At 38.6% G+C, this 8,869-nt stretch overlaps 6 non-coding genes across 6 annotated transcripts; 5 read left to right on the forward strand and 1 right to left on the reverse strand.

The window, feature by feature from the left end:
- Nucleotides 1–3,187: 3,187 nt before the first annotated feature.
- On the reverse strand, nucleotides 3,188–3,260 carry TRNAA-AGC. The gene has a single exon. It is a non-coding gene; the product is annotated as a tRNA-Ala (tRNA).
- Nucleotides 3,261–6,253: 2,993 nt separating this feature from the next.
- Nucleotides 6,254–6,331, forward strand: LOC120290981. The gene has a single exon (XR_005548791.1). It is a non-coding gene; the product is annotated as a small nucleolar RNA Z267 (small nucleolar RNA).
- An 81-nt stretch (nucleotides 6,332–6,412) lies between these two features.
- On the forward strand, nucleotides 6,413–6,500 carry LOC120290983. Its single transcript, XR_005548793.1, has one exon. It is a non-coding gene; the product is annotated as a small nucleolar RNA R44/J54/Z268 family (small nucleolar RNA).
- Nucleotides 6,501–6,972: 472 nt separating this feature from the next.
- Nucleotides 6,973–7,058, forward strand: LOC120290984. Its single transcript, XR_005548794.1, has one exon. It is a non-coding gene; the product is annotated as a small nucleolar RNA R44/J54/Z268 family (small nucleolar RNA).
- A 47-nt stretch (nucleotides 7,059–7,105) lies between these two features.
- On the forward strand, nucleotides 7,106–7,183 carry LOC120291002. Its single transcript, XR_005548812.1, has one exon. It is a non-coding gene; the product is annotated as a small nucleolar RNA snoR122 (small nucleolar RNA).
- Nucleotides 7,184–8,340: 1,157 nt separating this feature from the next.
- Nucleotides 8,341–8,414, forward strand: TRNAI-AAU. Its single transcript has one exon. It is a non-coding gene; the product is annotated as a tRNA-Ile (tRNA).
- Nucleotides 8,415–8,869: the final 455 nt, after the last annotated feature.

Genomic DNA, 8,869 nt, shown 5'->3' on the forward strand with positions numbered 1-8,869 from the left:
GTGATAGTTTTTAGGAAAATATTTTTCAAATTATTCATTTTTCGTGAAATAAATGAAACTCTAATTAAAAGATCCATCAAGGACTATATAATCATTTTTCGAGGATTTTACTAATTAGGGTTTCATATTAAGTGTACTTGTTTATCTCCATCATGGGTAAAACATATTTCTTTTTTGTACTAGAAATTATCACAAAACATCTTTTGATAACACAGATTCCTATTAATGAATGATTTCCCCACGATCAAGAAACTTCCAACCAATGACAAAGTGACATAAGGAAATAACATGATTGGTTACATTATTCACTTTTCTTGTGATAATTTAAATGAGCAAAGTGCAATCTCATTGCATACGGGAGAATGTTTCAAAAAGTCCTTAACCAATCGTATGGCAACTTATTCAACCCTAAACATTTCGATTGTATTGGAAAAATTGGCAAATTATCAAAATATATAGGACAAAAACTTTTGATGATTTGTTAATTTAATTCTAAACTTTTTGAAAATTTATTAATTTAGCTAATAATCACTAATGTATATGCCATCCAATGGTTGCCCATAAAGAGTGGTGTGATTAGTGCTAATGTGGACATTTTTTGCCTTTTTAATTTTTTTTTTTCCTTTCTTTTCCTTTCACCTCACAACTTGGGCAAAGGTCTTGTTGTGGAATTCAACAAGGGCCACGACACCCTCACTGCACCCTTGTGACCTTGGTGAGGGCCATAACATCCTCACCTGATGGATGATCGTTGGCCATGATATAGTACCGGCCATAGGCAAAAGGAAAGAAAAAGAAAAAGAATAAGAAAATGTAAAAATTATCCACGTCAATGGCTGCCATACGACGTAAGTTGGCCTATAGCCAACCAATGTCTATGTTAACGAATTTTGATTAAAATTAACAATAACTAAATCGACAAATCATTTAAATGTTTAGGATTTAATTAGCAAATTATCAAAAAAAATTATTAAATTGATACAATTAAAATATATATGTCTAAATTGATTATTGTATAATAAATTATGGACTTTTTGGACAATTTTCGTTATTGCTTGCAATACCACGGAACCAAATTAAACAAGTCAAAATAAAAAAGACACGTTTAAAGCACGTCATTACATATATAAATGAGCCTACGAAATCTAGTCCAACAATAAGGACAGTCCTTCCGACCGACCCACCCACCCACCTCAAAACCCTAGCCGACCCAACGTCGGCCAGGTGATGACACACTGCGGTCTGATGTGAAATGAAGAAGAAAACTTCTTCTTCTTCTTCGATTCTGCGAGCGTGAAAATCTTGACCCGCATTTATTACCTGTCTGCACGAAATGGGGAGAGAGGTATGGGTTGGGAAAATACCCAAAAGCCCTAATTCATTAAATGTTGTCTGTTACACAGCAGCTGCGAGGTTGAAGAAGGAGGAGGAAGAGGAGAAGAAGAGCGAGCGAGCACGTGGCTGATGCATGTCTATATCTGCATGTTGCTGCATTGAAGCAACAAAACAGTAGCCCTCATTCATTGCATCATCCTCATTTTAGTGCCATTCCTCATCTTCACTCCTGTAAAAAACCACTAAAAGAAAGAAGAAAGCTTTGATTTTCAAGCAGTCCGCGTATATCTTTTTTATTTTAATAATTCTTGGCGAAGGAGGACGGCATTAAGAAATTCTAATAGGGATTTCAGATTTCATACACATATGCGGTGTGCAATTCATAAAAATTGCACCTGGCACCTCACACCAAGTGACTAGACAATAGGGCAACGTCCATCCCTACTTGGCTAATATCATTTTTTGCTAAAAAAAAATCTATAATCGTGCAGAAATATTAATGTTAATTCTTTGGATATGATGGGAATGGATATCACAGACATTCATATGTCAAGTTGAAGCCAAGAGATAAAGAAAATAAAGAGAAAGTTGAAAGTTCCAAATCCATGGGCAACCAGCAGAGCAGAGAGAGAGAGAGAGAGGGTCTGCAAAAAAGGCCTCAACATGCATGCATCCAGACGAAGCCATGTGAAGTGAATCTTCTTGGGTTGCCTTTTCAGGCTAATACCAGCACTTTTGCTTTCCCTAGTTTTTTGTTGCTTCTCTGCATGGATTTCAGCCTTCTGCGTATTCCAATGTCCGTGAACGCCATTATTTTATTTCAAGATTAGGTAACCCCCAAGACATCTTCTTGATCTTAGGGTTTTGAATTGGACCAACGGAATAACGACCTTATCTGCTTCAAATGTCCAGAATGGTAGCTGAATAAGTTGCAGAGCGCACTCACAACGATGATAACGCTGTTCTTTATCGCTTACCACGCTGCAGGGGATAGATATTAGAAATACGTAAAAAGAAATACTCGATAGTATGATCGATCTAGCGAGGATTTATTATAGTATAACTGGATCATGCGATTCAATGCTATGACAGCACATGCAAAACCCCAAAAGAACGGGATGAATATTGATCAGCTTGTTCAATAAGATTGAACTCGAATGGTGGGACATATGGCATGTCATTCATCATGAAATGTACACAGTTATCTTTTAATCTAGCTATGTTACATCTCTCTCTTGCATCCGCGTTTTTTTTTTCTCCTTTTATTATGTCTCATTTCTTTAAAAAAGCTTATACGAGATCATAACGTCATGACATGCTTAAATTATCAATTAATATAATATGTTAGGTTATTTCATTTTGTCTTTTCTACTTTTGGCTGTCTTTTAAGATTATTTCCCTCTTCCCCTACTAATGTTCTACAGACGGGATTAGGAAGATAAGTCAAAGTCCTGGAGACAAAAAAAAAAAAAAAAAAAAACCCTTTCTCCACCTGCCATTGAAGGTAAATAGGGCCAAGAGACTATAATTTTTCATATGGGTCTGGTCCTTTTCCAAAGCCATCCTTGATTTCAAAGACAGCCGTTGCTTTTCATGAAAACACAACACGTCATGAAGACAGCACCGAGCTGTTGTGTCGAGGATCGATTCGCTTCGACGAAATGGTAATCCAAGAAGACAACTCCTGGGCATGAATTGTCAATTCAAGGCTCGGTTATGAGGCAACTAATACAAGAACTGGATTTCAATATCCCTGTCAAACCACAAGAACAAAAACTGAAAAACAGGACATCCATCGGACCGTCTCCTCCGCGTCAAGACTAAAAAAGCAGTAAAAAAAAAAGGTGAAAAATGGAGATGCGGGGTATCGATCCCCGTACCTCTCGCATGCTAAGCGAGCGCTCTACCATCTGAGCTACATCCCCGTGGGCAGGATTGGGGTTAACAATTTCAATCTTTACTATATAAAAGATACTGATACTGCAAGAGAACCACGACCGTCCGTGAAATGCTCGGCTTTCGGACGCGAGACGGAAGAAGACGCGGAGGACAACCGCTCGGTTCCAGTTCAGCCTTAGCGATTCCTACCGCACACCTGTTCCGGCTTTGTGTCATCTTACCATGCATTGCGACTGCAAGACAACCGCACACGCTCTGTCGTTTCTTGCAGCCCTTGGCGGTGATCGGTGATGGATTCGGCGATGGTTATGTGACGATACGACAGCGCCAATGCCGCCTTCGTCGCGTATGATCTCTCGCCCCCTTCTGGACAAAACCCAGGCCCTGTCCATGACTTGCCAGAGACAACGACATTCGATTCGGCTGTCCTGTTAATACACTCTGTCATGTTCTTTGTATTAGCTCGTCGTTGTTCCGTGACGACGTGATACATCCCTTAACAGGTTGATCGAATCCCGGGATCATCTCCTTGGTTCCATGTAACCCTTTTGTGTTTGGAGAACAGAAATGGTGGTTATGTGATTGCTGCCTTAAGTCTGGCTACGCAATAGTTAAGAGTTAAGAGTTGATGTACGAAACTTATGTGTCATACCTCGTCATCAACTATTGTAATACAATCAAACTAGTTCTACTAAGAAACCAAATTAGACCACCCTCAAAATAAGTCCGATTTTCAGTTCCTAGTGAAACTAATGAGGATCGGTCCGATTCTCAATCCTGAGTCAAGACCCACACGGGTTCTAGACCGATCAAAATTTTTGAACTATCATAAAAAAAATTTTAAAAAAAAATTAAAAAATTAAAAAATTAGAAATAATAAAAATAATAAAATAATAAAAATATATTTTTTTTTAAGTAAAAACCCTAATTTCTCTCATTCTAATCTCTAGGATGAGGTTTTATATAAATTTATTGCAAATTTAATTATGTTGTTTGTTTTGTTTTTAGGTAATTAAAATTTGGAGCAATCTGTTTAAGGACAAATGAGGGATGAAGTTTTATAATTTATGTTTTATGTTAGGTGTTTGATTTTTTTAATGTTTATGATTGTACGCAATTACTTGTTCATATTATAGATTGTTGCTTTTGGCAAATATGGATTTTTATTGTTCATCTTTCACTTTAAATTGTTTTATTGCTCGTATCATTTTGCGTTGAAAAATGAACAAAGGTAAAATAGGTGCTCAAGTAGACCTTAGAACTTAACTAATAAAACAAGTTAGGTTCCAGAATTGGTTCTAGGGCAAACATGATAGGTTCGAGGTTTTAAAAACTATGAACCAATTCTAACAAGATAAGTTATAATTTTCAGGTGTGAAATCTACCCACCTTGAAACCGATCACTTCTAGAATGTATTTGATTACAGTATTATATTCACGGTGTTTGAAATAGTATGAATGCCATGATTGAACACCGCGAAGCTCACCCTTGATAATAGGTGGAAAAATAGGACATGCCACAACCCTCGAATTTAAGGATGTGATTTTTCATGGACTACCAAGTATCTATCATGCGGGTACTTGATAAGCTACATCTTTTTAATATCATGCGATTATCCATGGTGGGCTTGAGCGGGAATTTCTAGGCCCGACCGAGAGCCCATTTTTACCCCATGGGAGATGGCCCGAACCTTACTCTGCCTGGCCTGGTCCATCCGTAGTGTGTAATTTGAAAAGGGCAATGATCTCAGGCCACTTGAGGGTCATATTCTATTTCCATTCAAAATTTTCTTTTCTTATTAAGGAAAAAAGACTCAATTAGTCTTTTAATTTTAACTCAATGTGTAATATAATTTTTGAAATTTTAATATATATAATGTGATCTCTTAACTTTAACTTAATATGTAATGCCATTCTTAAACTTTTCAATTTGTCCGATATAATCTTTGAACTTTTTATACATGCTCGATCTAATCCATGAATTATATGAAATGTTCAATTTAAATTCAAGGACAACATTAAGTCAATGTACTAGATTGAACATATACCAAATGTATAAGGACCACATTGAAAAAATAAAAAATTTAGAGATCACATCGCACATTAAATCAAAATTTGAAGATTGTTTGTGTCATTAATTTTCTAACAATTTGTCACATTTGTCTTCTCCTTATAAATCCAATACTGGGTCAACTCAGCGAGATCACTGAACTCGAGCAGCACATCAGATATCAAGTGGGCCAACCGGCCCAAAGATCTTGGGCCTCTATCCGTGTTCTATTAAAGTGCTGAGGGCCGAGCAAAACGCCCGGTGGCCTGAAAACCCAGACCAGCCCAAATCTTTTCGGGCTCTGATGGGCCCGGGCTGGGCCAACAATTAAAACTGGCATGAGAAAACTTCTATGCGGGCCTAAAGTAGCAAAAGCCCGCCCCGACAGCACCGGCCCGGCCCATGCTCAGCCCTGGATCAAACTGGGCCCGTTGTTTGTGGGCCGTGAGAATGTGGTGGTGATGATGGTGGAGGTCCGGATCGGCCTTTGTCGGCGAAGCTGGACTTCACCAGAACGAACTCGAAACCCTAATTTTTCCTCCCCTTTCGCCGTTATATATTCAACGCCCCTTACCTCTCTCGATTCCATCCGAATCCGAGCTGCTCGCTCTTTCTCTCTCTGTGCGGCAACGCCGACTGTTCTTCGTTGCCGCCGCATTGGGGTTGAGATTGTGCATGCTTGATGCCTTATTGTCTGATCAGTTTGTCAATTTGAGAAGAAAGTTGGCCGTTTGATTTTCGAAAAGTTTGGATTTTTAGTCTTGTTGGGCGTTTGGTTTTCGAAAGTTTGGATTTTTAGTCTCGTTGGGCATTTGATCTTTGGAAAGTTTGGATTTTTAGTCTAGTTGGGCGTTTGATTTTCGAAAGTTCGGATTTTTAGCCCCGTTGGGTGTTTGATTCTGGCTGTTCTTGTGCGAGTGAATCGGTTTCCGAGCGTCGAGCGTCGAGCGTCGAGAATTCTTAGCTGGGTCTGTGCCGGTGATGGTTCTAAATATACTTTGAGGGAGTTCCTTCTCTTTGAAAAAGAAACCGAATCTGAGGCGTTCCAGTGAAAAACTCTTTTTCGTTCGTAGGTTTCGCATTCCCGTTTTTCAAATGCTGCGTTGCGATGCAAGAAACGTGGAGACCTGTGCAAATGACGACAAAACAGACAGGGACATCAGCACTCCTATGGAGGATGGTGACTTCGTCTAGATGGGAATCTCTCTGATGCGTTCCTCAGCGTTTCTTGCTTTTAACCACGTTCTTCGTTTCATGCTCTGTCACGGGTCCCTGAGCTGTTTTTGTGGTTTCCCATGATGCGTGCGGACTTTCTAACTTGGCTGTTGTGAAGATGTGCGGTTCTTGATGTATCAAATTCGAGGGCTTTCTATGTTTTGTTGGGTTCCCATCATTCCACTCGTGAACTGTGTGTGCTGGGATTGTTGTAGACTTTGGCTTAGTGGTGTTCATTCTTGTTTGTTGGAACCGCCTGTGCGATGACAATGCTGGTAGATTTCGTGTCATGATTAGCTTACATGGGGACCTGAGATGAGCTATCCTCTCCGTGTATATGCTCTAGAATTGATGAATCTTTCTGTGATTAGGACTTTTGTTCTTACTCTGAGGCCTCCGTCTTTTCTTGAATGCTTTAATGGCTAACTGATAAGAACGATACTACACTTGATCTAGTAGTGACTTATATGTGTTGCGCAAGTGATGAGAAAAACAGACAGGGACATCAGAGCTCACTTCGAGTATGATGATTTGTCTTTGGGAATCTCTTTGATGCCCTGCTCTTCATTTATTTATTTGTTTTTGTCTATTAATCGCGACATCTGTTGCCGATGATGCATTTTGATGCATGTATTATCAGATTACAGCGTGATGATATGCAAAATTGTCACTACCTCTGAGGCAACCACTGATCGCTTTGAATTCTCACAACATTTTCTGAGAAATGCATTGTTCAGAGGCCAATGATTTCTTCTGTGGAGTCTCTATTAGAGTTCATCCTAGCGTTTGATTTGATTATTTGCTTCTGTGAGTTAGTTTGAACTAGGCATTTAGAGAGTCGGACAGCGAGGGGAAATGGGTGTTATGCTATTGCTGAGAAATTGAGCTGCTTCAGTTAGCACAATTCTTGTAACGGCAAACATTCCTTGGTTTTTTCCAGATTTCATGCAACAATTTTCTAAGCCTGATGATTGCTTCCATAAGAACGGAAATTTGAAAGGAGGCGTATTCGTTGAAGCCTAGTCCTCAGGCTGGCTGGGCTCCGAAAGGCCACCTCATGAAATGAGCTATTCCAGTGGTATAAAAATGAAGGCTTGAGATGTCTTCTTGTTTACTCTGTCATCTCTGATGATGCTGTGAGCATAGATGTTTTTGGGATGCAATATTTCTCAATGCAGAACCACATTGCACTGTAGCTTAATTTGTCAAAACATCCTCCCATCCTCCCGAAGGGTTCGGAATGGTAGTCCCTGATGTTCCAGCCGACGGTGCAAGAAGAAATCAACCATGCATACGAACAAGAAAGTGATTTGGGAGGGACTTGATTCGATCTAGAGAAGTTCCTTTCTTGAATTGTAATGTTTATGCTGATATTTGTATACTAAATGATCGATTTTGGTGATTGCTAAATGTACAACGGATGACAGTTCGGTCAATAAAACTCGACTTTCGTTAGAGCTCTGTCTTATTCCTCCATTTCATGTTGATCTTGTGAATTGTCCCTAGTTCTGGCTCTATTTTAAGGTGGTTCCTTTCATTTTTTTTTTTTTTCGGTGACGATCTATATAGCTCGAGCGAAATTAGTACAAGAATTCAATGCCTTCCTCATTTACTTGTACAGGACTTCAACACCATGGCCCAATGGTTCTTTTCCCTCGTTTACCTGTACAAGTAGCGTTGAGATTTTGCAACAAAATGACCTCGCACATCCTTTTTGTGTTTTCGACCAAAAAAAAAAATCCTTTTCGTGAAAATTGATGTGAGGCCTCTCGATATGGCTTTTATAGCTAGTGTGAATTTTTAACGTTGATAAGTGTTGATCTCAACAGTAGCATCAAAAAGGCCTATTAGCTCAGTTGGTTAGAGCGTCGTGCTAATAACGCGAAGGTCGCAGGTTCGAGACCTGCATGGGCCATCCTTTTTTGAGTAGTTCTAAAATTGATTTAATAAACAATGCAAACAACTCATTTTATAGTAACATCAATTTAGAATTTCTTTCTATTTTAATATTCGCCTTTTAAACTCGACTTATTTCATTTATTCAATTTTTTTCTCCTTGCTAAATTTAGGAAAATGAAAGGAAACCAAAAGAGCAATTGAAACCTTTTTTGAGTAGTTTTAAAATTGATTTACTAAACAATGCGAACAACTCATTTCTTAGTAACATCAATTTAGAATTTCTTTCTATTTCAATATTCGCTTTTTAAACTCAACTTATTTCTCACTTATTCAAATTTTCTCCCCTTGCTAAATTTGGCAGGAAAATGAAAGGAAACCAAAAGAGCAATTGAAACCTTTTTTGAGTAGTTCTAAAATTGATTTACTAAACAATGCGAACAACTCATTTCTTAGTAACATCAATTTAGATTT

Source organism: Eucalyptus grandis, chromosome 2 (assembly GCF_016545825.1).
Source record: "Eucalyptus grandis isolate ANBG69807.140 chromosome 2, ASM1654582v1, whole genome shotgun sequence".
NCBI classification, from domain to species: Eukaryota; Viridiplantae; Streptophyta; class Magnoliopsida; order Myrtales; family Myrtaceae; genus Eucalyptus; species Eucalyptus grandis.